The 15,485-nt window shown below is 40.5% G+C and overlaps 2 protein-coding genes across 14 annotated transcripts in view; one reads left to right on the top strand and one right to left on the bottom strand.

Annotated features, from left to right (window-relative positions):
• Positions 1-15,485, top strand: part of cenpp (centromere protein P) — a 353,297-nt gene that overhangs the window by 326,086 nt on the left and 11,726 nt on the right. The gene's annotated exons all lie outside the window — the stretch shown is intronic.
• Positions 1-15,485, bottom strand: part of ecm2 (extracellular matrix protein 2, female organ and adipocyte specific) — a 77,997-nt gene that overhangs the window by 60,769 nt on the left and 1,743 nt on the right. For 3 of the 7 annotated variants that reach the window (XR_011962013.1, XM_072582114.1, XM_072582115.1), the window contains exons 1-2: positions 9,941-10,130; positions 9,209-9,454 (exon numbers count right to left, since the gene is read on the bottom strand). The exons of 1 other annotated variant lie outside the window; for it this stretch is intronic. The gene's annotated coding sequence lies outside the window, so the exon portion shown is untranslated. Of the gene's footprint in view, positions 1-3,131; positions 3,150-9,208; positions 9,455-9,940; positions 10,134-15,485 lie in introns of those variants that run through there. 3 more of the 7 variants (XR_011962017.1, XR_011962014.1, XR_011962016.1) reach the window with 3 other exon arrangements.

Below are 15,485 nucleotides of genomic sequence, written 5' to 3'. Positions count from 1 at the left end.
ATATATAATTTCAGTTACATCACACTGTAAACCTTTGTGATAAATTCTGTATCCTATGATCTTATACTCCACAACCACCTCATGAAAGGAGCAGTGCTCTGAGAGCTCGTGCTTCCAAATAAACCCGTTGGACTATAACCTGGTGTTGGGAAATATTTATGCCCATGTCCTTCGTATAGATGGTATTGAATGTCTAGAGCACTGGTGACCGAAAAATTCAGTAGTAATTTTTTTTCTCAAAAGTTCAAATTTTGAGAATATAATGTGTAAGGTAATGATGTAAAAAGGTTAATCTATGACCAAAGCTGAAGTACTGTCCACTCTGATATATAATACAGCTACTGGATGGAACCTCAAGCAGTCATGGGGAGTGTTAAGGAGTCTTGGGCATTCTAGTCAGCTGTAGTCTCCTATTCTTCATGCCACCATCAGTTGAATGTAACTTGTGCACAGTGTTACCCTTCACTTGCATTATGCACTGGAAATCAAGGCCTGCTATTCCCCAAGTCATCACAAAAGTTAAAGCTTTTTAAAGGTTTACAAAAATGTCTTTTACACCAGGTTAACAGAAATAATAGATCCTGTTTCTCCACTTAGCTAAAATTACTAGTTATTACAAATTCATAGATTCTAGCTACAGGTAAACAATTATGAGCCATCAATATATCACTGTGCTAGTTATAACTCTAACTCCCTTTTAAACTCCCCCTCTAGATGCATATATGGACTGACACAGAGAAGAGGAAAGAGACATGGGTGTTATGGGTGGAAGTAAAAAATTGGGAAGGCAGTTCAATAGTCCTTGTTTGCAGAGTCCACTGAGATGGTTCTTTTGGCTTGTCAGGGTATGTTGCTCCATGTTATTCCTCCTTCAGATACTTCCATTTGCTGGCAGCAAGTGTAGGGTAGCTTGTTCACACCTATAAAGGTCTTTGACATGAATGGAGTAGTTCTGGACAATGCATAGCATCTCCCATATCTCAGTATCCACTCCTCCCAAAGGATCTCACTTTTTATTTAATAAAACAAAAAACTGACAATTGCTGCAAATGTTTCAGCCTTATCTCTTGCACTGATGTGCTGTGCAGTGGTCACTTTTGTTGAAGATGATGAGTTGTTTAATTGTCCATCATCATTCATGACTGTATATGGCAGATCTGCAGAGCTTAGATCTGATTCATTTCATGTGGAATCACTAGCTCTGTCTGTCACTTGCTGCCTAGCTGTTTGGCATGCAAATAGTCCTGAGATACCAGGTTGGTGATGCTTTTCCAGCAACACATTTTCAGCTCTGATCTCCAGCATCTGCAGTCCTCACTTTCTCCTCGATGCTCCTAGGATGCCCTGCTACACTTTTCATGGAACCAGGATTGCTCCCCTGGTTGAAGATTTGTTGGACGACTGTGGCTACTGTTCCACAGCACCTCATGGATGCCGAGTCTTGAGTTGGTAGATCTGTTTGAAGTCTATTCTACTTGGCACAGTGATAGTGAACTGACCATGATGAAAGGTATTCTCAATGTGATGATGAACGTCATCTCTACAAGGACTATGCAATTGTTACTATACTGTCATAGACAGGTGCATCTGTGGCAGTTTGGTGAGGATGAAGTCAAGTATGTTTTTTTTCCTCTTATTTGTTCTCTCACCATCTGTTGCAGTCCCAGGCTTTAGGATTTAGGTCAGTCGTGGTGCTGCCAAATCACTAATTGAAGTCCTTCTCTCAGTACATTCTGTGTTCTTTCCACTCTTTCTGTACTTAATCCAGATGCTATTCAATATTGAGGAATCTAGAGGTTGGTTCATTAGAATCAGCTGGAGGCTTCCATTCCTGTGTTTGACCTGATGCTATGATACGTCATGGAGTTCAAAGTCAATGTTGAGGATTCCTAGAGCAATTCCTACCTTGGTGCATAACACCGTGCCATGACTTCTGCTGGATCTGTCCTGCTGTTGCATAAGATATACCCAGGGATGATGATGGTGTTGTCTTGGATGTAGTGCATAAGTTATGATTCAGAGATCATAACTATACCAGGCTGTTGCTTGACTCATCTGGCACTAGATTCCAGGTGTTTAGATCAGATGACCTTCCCTCCAATATGAAACAGGCACTTTGGCCTAACAAGTCGACACCGACCCTCCGAAGAGTAACCCACCTAGACTCATTCCCCAACCCTATGTTAGTGAGAAGGGCTTACTTTATTGTGACTGATACAACTGGATGGTTTGCTGGGTCATTTCAAAGGCAGTTAAGAATCAAGCACATTGCTGTTGCATTTAGGCCACACCAAGTAAGGTGGCAGTTTCCTTTCTCAAAGGACATTAATTAACCAGGTGGGATTTTATGACAGTCAGCTTCAATTTAACAGTCATCATTAGACCTTAAATTCCAAATTTTTGTTGATTACCTATTCCACTATCTCCCTGGTGGGATTTGAACCCAGGTCCCTCAAACTATCAAGCATGAAGTTTATTGCTGAGACAATTGTATCAGTTCTGGCTTCTTAATACTGCAATAGTGTGTCTTTGACTAAAGAGATGTTTGGAAGGCACCAGTGGTCCTGGTCTGTAAGTCTGTTGTATTGACAACCCTCCTGTACTGCAGCAAAACCTGGACCATCGACTGACATCCCAGTAAGGTCCTTGAGAGCTTTCAACAGTGGAACCTACTCTGAATTCTGGGAATCAAACTGTAGGACCACCAGACCAAGACAAGCATTGTCCATGAAGTTGTAGGTACTAGAATTATAGTCCTGCTCCCGAAGAACCAAATCCTTTAGACAGACTATTGCATCTCAAAGCACAAAAATTGCCTCCCTCAATATGTTCTCATCTCCCATGGCCAATACTCATTCGGGTGGCCAAAGGAAAATGTATAAAGATTCACCCAAGATCAGTCTAAAGTACAGAGGCATTAACATCACTGACAGGGAGGAGAAAACTGCTGACTGCTTATCAAGACACAGCCATTTTGAGGTTCAGCAAGTTGAAACAATGATGGCAGAGGAAGGTGAGAAAAGTCAAATTAGAATTTTAAGTTTCATTTGCTCATTAAACAATATGACCTCACTATGAAAAAAAATGTAGATCCACATTTTGACTTCTTACCATCTGAGGACTCATCTAACCTGATAAACGTCAAACGTGATTCTGAGGGACTGATGATGATGATGTCATCTAGAGCCAACAAAGCTCATTCTTAAATAAAAATAAGCATTTTGCCCTCATACTCCTGCAATTCATTGATGTAGTTCAACCACTTCATTAGAAAGCTAGCATTGGCCAATCCAGGAAAACACAACCAGTGGAAGATCGACCTTGCAAGATCAATGAATGAACCTAAGAAAAAGATTCAACCAAGAGAAATCACATATTTGAATCAGAGATTTATTTCACACTGTCATTATGGAAGAAGACCACAGATTATTTCAAAGCTATAAAAAAGGTCTTTCATCCCTGGTACCACTGAAGAGTCCTCAGAGTTAACTATCAGCAAGTCTTGAGCCAACAACTAAATACTGCTCATACATTTGAGCAATACAATCTACCAGAAATCATTGGTAAACTTTAAATTGAAATAGAACTGACAGCATAGCAGTCTCCTCCACACACAGTGGTGACGCAGAACAGTAAATACCACAGGTTGGACAACTGGTTTGCGATGTAGAGTGATGCCAACAGCATGGGCCCACCTACATCCGCGATTCCTCTGGTGCGCTCTACCAGATTGACAATTTCCAGTTCCTTGGCCCTAACTACTTCCTGTTCACCATGGATGTCCAATCCCTCTACACCTGGTTAGCACTGCTGCCTCACAGCGCCAGAGACTCAGGTTCAATTCCCGCGTCAGGCAACTGTCTGTGTAGAGTTTGCACATTCTCCCCGTGTCTGCATGGGTTTCCTCCGGGTGCTCTGGCTTCCTGCCACAGTCACAAAATGTGCAGGTTAGGTGAACTGGCCATGCTAAATTGCCCATAGTGTTAGGTGAAGGGGTAAATGTAGGGGAATCGGTCTGGGTGGGTTGCTCTTCAGAGGGTCAGTGTGGACTTGTTGGGCCAAAGGGCCTGTTTCCGCACTGTAAGTAATCTAATCTAAACTTCTATCCTTCACCAGGACGTTTGTGAACTGTCAGCTTCTTCTCAAGAAGAGGCCTGAACAATTCCTGTTGAAGGGCTTTTGCCTGAAACATCAATTTCCCTGCTCTTTGGATGTTGTCCGACCTGCTGTGCTTTTCCAGCACCACTCTAATCTTCACTCCCCAGCCATCACCATGCTCCTCCACCTGAACTTGGTCTCTCACTAAATCATTTCTCCTTTAATTCATCTCACTTCTGCCAAGTCAAAGGAATGGCTATGGGCACCCACGCAAGCCTCAGTTATGCCTGACTCTTTATACGGCATGTGGATTAATCTTTGTTCCCATCCTACACTGGCCCCCTCCCACAACTCTTCATCCGGTTCATAGATGACTGATGCCACTCTGTGCTCCCACCAGGACCTTGAATACTTTAAGCATTTTGCCACCAATTTCCACGCTGCTATAACTTTCACATCATCAATTTCTGACACTTCACTTCCTTTCCTTGACCTGAACCATTGTGGGGAATAATCTGTCCACTACCATCCACTACAAAGCCACTGAATCCAATATGTACCTTCACTACAACTCGTCACACCCCACGTCCTGCATTCTCCCAGTTCCTTTGCCTACATCGCCTCTGTTCAGATGATGCCAAACAGTGCTGCTGACATGGCTTGCCTATTCCATAACCGTGGTTTCCCAGCCACTGTGGTTGACAGGGCCCTCAACTGCATCCAAGTTATCACCCGTGCTTCCGCCCTTGCCCCTTCCCATCCCTCAGTGTCATGATCGGATCCCCTTTTCTCACTTTTCCTCCCACCAGCCTCCGTGTTCAAAGGATCATTCTCCGCCATTTCAGACAACTCCAGCAGAATGCCACCACAAACACATCTTCTCCTCACTCCATCAATTGCATTTTACAGGGATCCTTCCCTCTCGGTCACCCTAGTCCATTCCATGACCACTGACACCAACCCCCACCCCTCTTTCCCACTAACTGTAGAAAGTGCAACATCTTGCCCCTTCATCTCCTCCCTGCTCACCATCCAAGGCCTAAACGGTCTCTCCACATGAGGGAACGTTTCAACTGTACCATCTCCAATCTTGTGTATTGTATTCACTGCACCAAATGTGGCTTACTCGATATTAGAGAAACTAAACGCAGATTGGGTGACCGCTTTGCAGAACACCTCCAGTTTGCGAAAGCACAACCCTGAGCTTCCTGTAGCAGGTCATTTTAACACATTGTCCTACTGTCATGCTCACTTGTCTGTCCTCGGCATGCTGCAGTGTTCCACTGAATCACAGCGCAAACTGGAGTAACAACATCTCATCTCCAGACTGGGCACTTTACAGCCTTCTGGACTTAATATTGAGTTCAACACCTTCAAACTGTGAACCAGCTTCCATTTCTTCCCCTTCTTTTAACTTTACTTGTTACATTGTCCTATTTATTCCATTTCTTATAAATTTATTTGTTACATTCTCCGTCACATCCTCTTTCCCCTCCCCCATGCCAGTGGGACTGTCTTTCAAGCCCAGCAGTTAGACACACCATTGTTCTGCCATTCTTGTATTACAATCATGTAATCTGAACTGTCAACATCTTTTTTCCACTAGCAGTCTACACCCACCACCACACCCCAACTCTTCCCCAAACAACCCCCCCAACTATAACATAAATACTGTCCCTCCACACTTCACTTCAACTCTGAAGAAACGTCATCTAGAATCGAAACATTAGCTTGCTGTCCCTCCATGGATGCTGTCTGACCTGCTGTGATCTCCAGCATTAATTGATTTCAGTATAGATTCCAGCATCTGGAGTGATTTGCTCCTTCAATTCCAACACTGGCTGAGGTTATCATAAGGATTCCCTTTCTCAACTTCTACCCTCGCTTGAGGCAAGGTGACCGTCCTCGATTAAACTACCAGTCATCTTTCTCATGGAAGAGCAGCTCACTGGTTAGCACTGCTGCCTTACAGCACCGGAGACCTGGGTTCAATTCCACCCTCGGGCATCTGTCTGTGTGAAGTTTTTACATTCTCCCTGTATCTGCATGGGTTTTCTCTAGATGCTCCAATTTCCTACCACAGTCCAAAGATGTGCAGATTAGGTATATTGGTCATGCTAAATTGTCAAGAGGGTCTAGGGATGTGCAAGCTAGGTGGACTAACCATGGGAAATGCAGGGTTACAGGGAGAGGATAGGTGTGTCTGGTATGGATGTTATTTGGAGGGTCGGTATTAACTCAATGGGCTGAATGGTCTGCTTCCACACTGTAGGGATTCTGTGATTCTATGGTCTGGTAAGAGAATAGCAACATTACTTGACCAGATGACTTCACGCTAGTACTTTGTGTTATACTGCACATATATCAGAGGAATACTGGCAGAGTCCTGTGTTCATTCTTTTCATCTGGAGAAGCCTCAGCCCCATTGAGACACCAAAAAGTGAAGGCTGTTTTCATATTTTCATCCCTATCTTACTTGTAAATGGATTTTTTCTATCTCAATCTTAAATAGATCTCACTTTGTGATGATTTGGAGGTGCTGGTATTGAACTGGAGTGCACAAAATTAAAAATCACTCTACATAAGGTTATAGTCCAACAGGTTTATTTGGAAGCACTAGCTTTCAATGAGCTGCCTCTTCATCAGGTGCTCAGTGCCTCGAAAGCTAGTGCTTCCACGTAAACCTGTTGGACTATAACCTGATGTTGTGTGATTTTCACATTGTGATAGCATAGTTTCCAAATGTGCTGACTTCATTTCTATGCAAGGGGTTTTCGCTATGAGTGCCCAGCATCCCAGCATTACTGAATCATGACCAGAGTTTAGATTAGAGTGGTGCTGGAAACACACAGCAGGCCAGGCAGCATCCAAGGAGCAGGAAATTCAATGTTTCGGGCAAAAGGAATGTTGATTTTCCTGCTCCTCGGATGCTGTCTGACCTGCTGTGTGTTTCCAGCACTACTCTAATCTAAACTCTGGTTTCCAGCATCTGCAGTCCTCACTTTTGCCTTCCGAATCATTACCAGTCTGGCCTACATGTGATTCCACATTCTCTCTGGACGTATCACTACCTGGTTTGGCAACTGTACCATTCAAGATCGGAGACGGTTACAGAGAGTGGTGAACTTGGCCCGGACAATCACAAAGGCCAACCTCCCATCTATAGAATCCATCTACCAGGCCCACTGTCAAGGAAAGGCTGCCTGCATTCTCAAAGATCCATCCCACCCTGGCAATGTTTTTCTACAACCTCTAACATCAGGGAGAAGGTACAGAAGCCTGAACACATGGACCAGCCAATTTTGTAACAGTTTCCACCCTACTGTTGTTCGGATACTGAATGGACTTACGAACTCTTAACATTTGCCTGCACCTGTGATTTTGTTTTTGCCGCTGTTTACCTATTATTTACTTATCTACGCTACTTAACTATGTGATCTGCCTGTATTGCTTGCAAGACAAAGCTTTTCACTGTCCCTTTCTAAGAGTAATTATGGATGGGCAAGTGGCACCCATTCCCCATGAAGAAATCTGAAGATGCCTGTAGCAAAATAAGCTTTCATCCATGTGTACATAAAATATAAAGAATCTAATATTCTTACTCAAAAAGAGGTTTCTTTGCATAAGTATTCCCCCGGGCTTTGTTACCTGAAAGTGGCTATAGAAATAATACAAGATTATGCAAAATAAGATATGATCTTATTTCTGCTCCAAGGAAGGCATTATTAATTTCTGCACATTCCAGTGCTGTTCAGCTTACTTCAGTATCAACTAGTCAGAGGATTTAGAGTCTTCCAGCATTCAATGCTATAGTTATTGCTAATGAAGAACTGTCCACAAACCCTCCCAGTGCTTCTCTGGCTTTGGCATAGGCCACTTCCATAGAACTCTTATTTACATTTTTTTGTGTCCAGTGGATGTACTCACCTTCACTGCCAAGGTTAGATGGGACCTAGGAGATAAAATATCCTTTGAGGAATAACAAAAAATCGTTAGAATTGCCATCTGCAGTTGGATGTATTCTAGCTAATGTGAATTATACATTTTAAATATTATGCCCCACATGGGATTTATGGGTTTCAATCCTATGTACATTATGAAGGACAAATGGAGCATATTAAATGTGTCTGGTCAGTTGTCCATGTCTGACCATTATGGATGGCAGGCTGAGTGATGATGAGGGACTGTACTGATCTTTTGATGCTGGAGAACACAATTTAATATCTGTTGGACATGCCCACAGGGATGTGACATAATTCCAATCAGCACAGGTTGCCTTCCGATTCATTTCAGCAACCTACTCACTGGTCATATGGTGCAGAGACGACAACTGACATGATCACTGGTATGCCAAGGCCTTCATTTATTTTCCTTCTCACATCCAGGACAAACTAACTCTTAGCAATCAGGAACACAAAGTTATTGTGACAAAGGTCTGTTGTTGTTAATGTGCATAATTAATAGTAACAAATATATTTATTTGATTGATTTGGCCCAATTCCCACAGAAATGATGACTTTTAAAGAGTCATTTTGACAATCATACTTCAAAATTGTGCCATCCCTGAGTACAATAGGTTCATTTCCTCCTCCCAGAACAATGAGTGAACCCACTTCAACAGCTTGTTGAAGAGACATCAGCATTTCCTACATCGATTTTTGTTCCCTGTAGCCCTGTATTGTCAGGGAGAAGTTGATCCTTCTTAACCACTGCAGTGGGTTTGTTGGTTAGTCCGGCTACTTGGGTTCTTCCTCAATGTGGTAGGTATTATCAACAAGTTCCAACACAATAGGCTGTTGTTTAGGCAGGGCAATAAAATATTCCAGACTATTTGGGCCTGAAATCCCCTCCCATTCTGCTCCTCAAACTCTTCCACCATGACCAACAGACAATCCTAGATTGGCCGTTTTAAGTGGGAGGCAGAGGTATTGTTTGATTTCTAGAGGAAAATGTCTGGTGATATAATTCAGCTGAGTTGTCCTTCTATTTCCAGCTAGTACTCCCATTAGTAACTGAATAACTACTTCTAGTTTGCAACTATTGATTTAAACATTAATGTTTAAAACAGCCATTGCAAAAAAAGATCGAAAAACAAGAGGAGTGAACTTACCAGCTCCCCCTCCCACCAGTCAGGCACATTCTTTGGACACTCACTTGAAGTGTATTTTAAGAATTTTTTTTTCAAAATAGTCTGGCTTACTCTCTGAGTATATAACAGCCTGGGTCCCTCGGGTAAAAGAGTGTTGGTTGTAATAAAGTATCAGACAGACCTCCTGAAGAAACAAAAAGCTTGCTTGGAGAATGGAAAGTTATGATTCAGTGGTCCTTGGGATATCAAGGCTCAGCTGGGAAACTCCTAAAAATGCAACAGTTATTGTAAACATTACTTACCTCATTAGAATAAAAAGTAGTTAATTATGCTACATTATACAGCAGAGCTAATACAAAGCATATTTAATTGTCAGCTGACGTGATTTTATCGTGGTTTGGGAAAAAGCCTTTTAGAAAATGTTTATAAATCCAACTGTGTTTTTTAAAGTTATCCTTTTGAAGTTTTTTTGTAGTCCTGGTCCAGCAGAAAAAATGATGAAATGGAACTATGTGAAACTTAAGGGAAATCAAACAAAAGCCACAACTCTTGAAGTAGAAACTTGATTGCTTTAGTTTTAAATGTCTTTTTGCAAGTACTAAAATTGGACCATGGTGTAAAAACCGAACAAAAGAGACATTGCTCCACTTATTTACTTCATGAAACTTGATACTATAAGTAGTTTGGGAATTTTGAACAAAAGACAGTTTACAGAAAGAATAAAGCATTTTAGACACAAAAGAAATACATTACCACAACACTCTAGTTCTTTTGTGAAGCCAAGTACTTCTTGCAGTCTTTGTTATCTTTAGCCTTATCACAACCAGGAATGAATAAACATCTGAAATTTTTCAGCAGTTACAAATGCTAACAGCAGATGGGCTGCATATTTTTAAAGCGAGGATTGCCCAAGTAACTTTAAATTTGTTTTTCCTTAATAGTAACTTTCGAGACAATGTCTAGCAATGTTTGTGGGGAAGTACAAGAATGCAATTACTGCTTAATTATTAGGCATTGAACATCTGGAACACAGCTACTAAAATGCCGCTACCTGTGTTAAACAACGTTATTCACCTTTAATTGAAGTGTACTAAAATAATAAGTCTGGGATGGTGATCACATAAATCAAAACTGCCCCTTTCTCCACAGATTCTGCTAGTCCTGCTGGGATTCTCCAGCAATTACTGTTTTTAAAACATTCCCTTACATGGTTAAAGACTAAAAGTTCCAGTAAATTTGATGTTTTCTTATTTGGTTCAATTAAATTTAAATATATTCATCCAGTGAGTTAGTAGCTGAAGCTGATCCATGGATCTACCAAGTTATATAAATATATACAACCGATTACCTGAAATTAGCAGAGTTCAGTTCTGAAATGTGCTTTGATCCAATTTGGCAATTTAAAGCAAAATAAAAGCTGACTAATTTAGAGTCAGAAGAATCTTTCTAGCCTTACTTGGGTGGTTGATTCCGAGTTGAAAGGGTACATTTGAGCCAAAACGAATTAGTGAAAATAATGTGCCTTGGTTGGTCAATTTCTGTACTTATTTGAACGGTTCAAATAAACCAAAAGGAAATTGTTCCATCTTGGATTTAAAAATAGAGCAATTGATATCCGTTCTTAAAAATCTTATGGTTGGTATTGAAATTGGTTCTGTGCAGTCACACTAAGCAAATGGGTAGTCATTAAGCAACTTGCTTCAGAACTCACTCAGCTTTTCATAATTCACTTTTGTTTATTTTGCATTATTCCCCAAGACCAGTTGAAGCAAACATATTCGCATTTGTGTGGGAAATTTTAAATTTACAATAAGCCATGTAAACATTGCTGCTTTCACAATCCAAGAGTTGAAAATTTTACTCAAAAATATTTCAAACAGCAACAATTTTATTTACATAGCATCCATAAGGTAAGAAAAACACCCAAAGCAATGTGACTTTTATAATTCGGTTGTCTCACGCACACAGACCTTTCAGTGCAGTGCCTTTAAATTTTATGGAGCAGTCATGTGCATATGCAACTTAGCTTAGTGGGAACATTGGTTCCAGCTGTTCTTCACAGAGATGAAGTCAGTGCTGAGTCAAGAAATGAAACACTGGGTGGCTAAAAGCTTGATCAAAGGGGTAGATAATGACAAACGTCAGTCCTTAATACCTATCATGTGGAAGGTCCAGTGAAAGCAACAAGGAGGGAATAAGCACTGTGTTTGTTGATAAATTTGTCTGTGACATTTTTTAAGTCCCAGTTTGAACTCAGGTAGCTGGGTTTCCAAGTACTCTGCCAAGCACTACAGAGGTTGAGTGTTTCCTAGATCATACACTCCAGGAAGTGCCCAGGTCCAATTCTGGATAGAAGATGGGTGACCATCTGAAAGAGAGTGAACAGACAGGAAAAGTTGGAGATTTCAAGGTATTTCCATTCTTCGGCTGGTACTCAGCATTGGAGACAGCAAAGAGTGAAGATACCTTGAAGGATGCAAATGGGAATAGAAATACAGTCGGTTCTGCTATACCATGGCAGTTCCATTCTCGTGCAACCTCATGTTATAAGAAAATCGTATAATAGCAGCACCATTTAAACTAATGCATCTGGAATCATGTTATAACCAATACACGCTGTAAAAGTTTGCACTTTAGAAACAGTGTACCCAATTTGTCAATCGTGTTATTGCAAATTTGCATTAACAAGCATGCATTATAGCAGAATAGCCTGTAGGAAGATCAGGAGAATCAATATGCGACTTGAAACATAATACAAGAGGGAGAGCTACAGATTCCTGAGAACTTGAGACCAATTCTGGTGCATGAGACATCTATTCAAAATGGATGGGTTGTACCACGACAGGATTGGGAGCAATGTCTTCTTGGGACAGTTCACCCAAGTAGTTGGACAGAATTTGATCTAAATTGGCAGAGGCTTATACACCATGGAAAAGAAGTAGAAAAGAGTGCACAAAGGCATGTTGGATAGTAATGGAAAAGGAACTGGTACCATATTCACTAGAAGGCAACCAAGAACTGCAAGAACAGGTTTAGAATTCATGTGCATGAATGAGGTTGATGAGCTACAAATTCAAATAGCTTCATTGAGAATGTGCTTATAATAGAAATGTGGCTTAAAAGTGAGGACCAAAGGTTTAATGTTCAAAGATACAAAAACAAGGAAAGAAGAAAGGAAGTTGGGGTGGCACTACTGAAGAGCAGAGGCATTGTAGTTGAAAGAAGCGAATGTCTCTGAGGGGGAAACCATCCATTTGGGTTGGAGTTGAGAAGCACAAGGCAGATGAGCACACTCCTGGAAATATTCTATAGGCCTCCAAATAAAGAAAAACTGGAGGGAAGTCATTGAAATGTGCAAGAAATAAAGAGTAGGCAATACTGGGGACTTTAGTTCTCTAAATAAATAGATTGAAATAAGATTAAAGTAAAGCAAAAGGAGAAAATGTTTTCAAGGTATTTCAATGAAAACTTTCTGAAATGTTTTCAAACAAACTTCCTTAACCAGTATGTTCTTGGTCCAATTAGGAAATAGGTATTGCTTAATAAGGTGCTGGAGAATGAGGTGGGCCAGGTAAACTAAGTATCTGTTGGAGAAGACATGGTGAGTGCAATCAACATATCACAAGGTTTAGATTAGTAATGAGGAAGAAAAGTAACAATTTAAAGTAGAACTTCTAAATTGAAAAACGGTTAAATTTCATGGGATATTTATGTATCTATCCAAGATAAAATATAGTCAAAGTTTGGCAGGAAAAACTGTAACAGAATAATTGATAGTCTTTAAGGAAGACATGTTTCAGGGTGTATCTCAGTGTATCTCATCAGATTTAGGGGACTTGTCAGTCTTTACCCCCTTAGTTTCCCGAATTCTTTATTTCTAGAAATAGTTGTATTTATTTCCTCCTTTTGTCCCTTGCAAATGGAATGCTTATAGTGTCTTCTACTGTGAAGGTTGAAGGATTACTTCATTGTCTCTTCGACTTCCTGGTTCCGCACTATTCTTTCCCCAGTTTCAGTCTTTAAGGGGCCTACATTAACTTTGGCCTTTCTCTTCCGTTCTATATATTTTAGAAGGTTCTTGTTCACCTTGATATTGTTTGCAGATTTACCCTCAAAGTTTATCATTGTTATTTAGTTAGCCATTGTTATTGTACCTTTTTAAAAAGGTTTTCCAATCCTCTGCTTTCCTATTCTTCTTTGCCACACTGTATATTTCCTTAACTTCTCTGGTTAACCATGGTTAACTCTGGAGAGAAGAAGGTTGAGAAGTGACTTAATAGAGACATATAAGATAATCAGAGGGTTAGATACGGTGGACAGGGAGAGCCTTTTTCCAAGTATGGTGACGGCAAGCATGAGGGGGCATTGCTTTAAATTGAGGGGTGATAGGTATGACACAGGTAGTTTCTTTACTCAGAGAGTAGTAAGGGTATGGAATGCTTTACCTGGTAGTAGATTCGCCAACTTTAAGTGCATTTAAGTTGTCATTGGACAAGCATATGGACGTACATGGAATAGTGTAGGTTAGATGGGCTTCAGATTGGTATGACAGGTCAGCACAACATCTAGGGCCGAAAGGCCTGTACTGCACTGTAATGTTCTATGTTCTAAAATGTTCTATGGTTGGCTTATCTGCCGCCTGGAATTCTTCTTTATCACTTGGAATGCATCTTTTTTTATTCCTTCATAGGACATGGGTTTTGCTGGCTAGACCAGCATTTATTGCCCATCCCCAATTGCCTAGAGCAGTTGAGAATCAACCACATTGCTGTGGGTCTGGACTCAGATGTAGGCCAGACCAGGTAAGCATGTCAGTTTCCTTCCTTCGATTTAGTTAATTTATCTAATCTATTAAATTCTACCATCTGTCATAGTAGGATTTGAATCCAGATCCCCAAAACATTACTGGGGTCTCTGGATTAATCATCCAGCGATAATACCACGAGGTCATGGCCTCCCATGGCTTATTGTGGTTTATGCCTAATTGTGACTCATAAACTATTTTCTTAAACATATGCCATTGTTCCTCAACTGCCTTTGCTGCTCAACTCCTTTCCCAGTCCTTTCAGCTAGCTCTACCCTTGTTCCTTTGTATTTATCCTTATTTTCGTTTAGCATTGTTGGTTCCGACCCACTTTTCTCCCTCTCAAACCAGTTGCTGAGTTCTACCATGTTGTGGTCACTGTTTCTTCAGGAATCTTTTTACTGTAAGATCATTTATTAAATCTGTCTCATTGCACATCACTAGATCCAAAATAACTAAATCCCTGATTAGGATCCACAACATTTTGTTCTTGGAAACTGTCCTGAATATTCTCTGCATTCCATTATCAATCTGAATATCCCAATCTACTTGAAGATAAAAGTCATCCATTACCACTTCTTTTTTCGACCTCATTATCTTCTGATTTATTATCTGTCCTACCAAATAGCTCTTTTTAGGGAGGCTATAGACTGTTCCTACCAGTGTCTCCCATTTTTGTTTCTAACCTCCACCCATTTGGGTGCTATATCTTCTGATCCAAGGTGATGATGTTGTCTGTTTCCAAACTCAAGATCCCATTTAGGTGGGGGTACTTTATTGAGATGAGTTGCCCAGATCTATATGATATATAAGTTGTTATAATTAAATGGCTAAGACTTGTTTGCAAAGATTTCTGAAGGAAGGTAATACTCTCAGCTGGATCCTCTCCTTAAGACAGAGTTACATTAATTCTTCAGACCTACTCAAGTGTCTATGAGTATGCCTTTCTCAAACTTAAGTAAGGGGAATCATCTGAAAAGTAAACCTACTTCAAAATACTCCCAAAAAAGTTGTTGGTGTGAGCTTGCCATAATTTCCAGTCTTCCCGAAATACAGGGAGGTGCCAGATAATTCGAAAATGGCATATGTGACAAATGTTTTCAACAAAGCAAGCAGGAACCAATAACTCTGGCCAGTCGGTTTAATAATCAGGGAACAATTTCAGAGGCACTTGAAAGAAGTTTAAGTTAAGAACATGTACAGACTTGTTAATGGTGGATTGTGCATAATTAATCAAATTGAAATATTTGATGAAGTAACAAAGAATGTTGATGAAGGGAATAGAATAGATATTTTCTTTATGGATTTTAAGAAAGCATTCAGCAAAGTGCCACCGAAAAGACTAGTGAACAAAACTGAAGTTCATGGAACAGGAAGATCACATCCACTTGGGTAAAAGACTGACATAAGAACAGAAAACAGCGATCATAGGAAATGGTTGTTTTACAGGCTGGAGATTGGTAAACATTGGATGTCCTCAAAGTTCATTGCTCA

The sequence above is a fragment of the Chiloscyllium punctatum genome, chromosome 12 (genome assembly GCF_047496795.1).
Source record: "Chiloscyllium punctatum isolate Juve2018m chromosome 12, sChiPun1.3, whole genome shotgun sequence".
NCBI classification, from domain to species: domain Eukaryota; kingdom Metazoa; phylum Chordata; class Chondrichthyes; order Orectolobiformes; family Hemiscylliidae; genus Chiloscyllium; species Chiloscyllium punctatum.
Note: the sequence above shows the minus strand (reverse complement) of the source record. Positions and strands in the feature narration are given on the sequence as shown.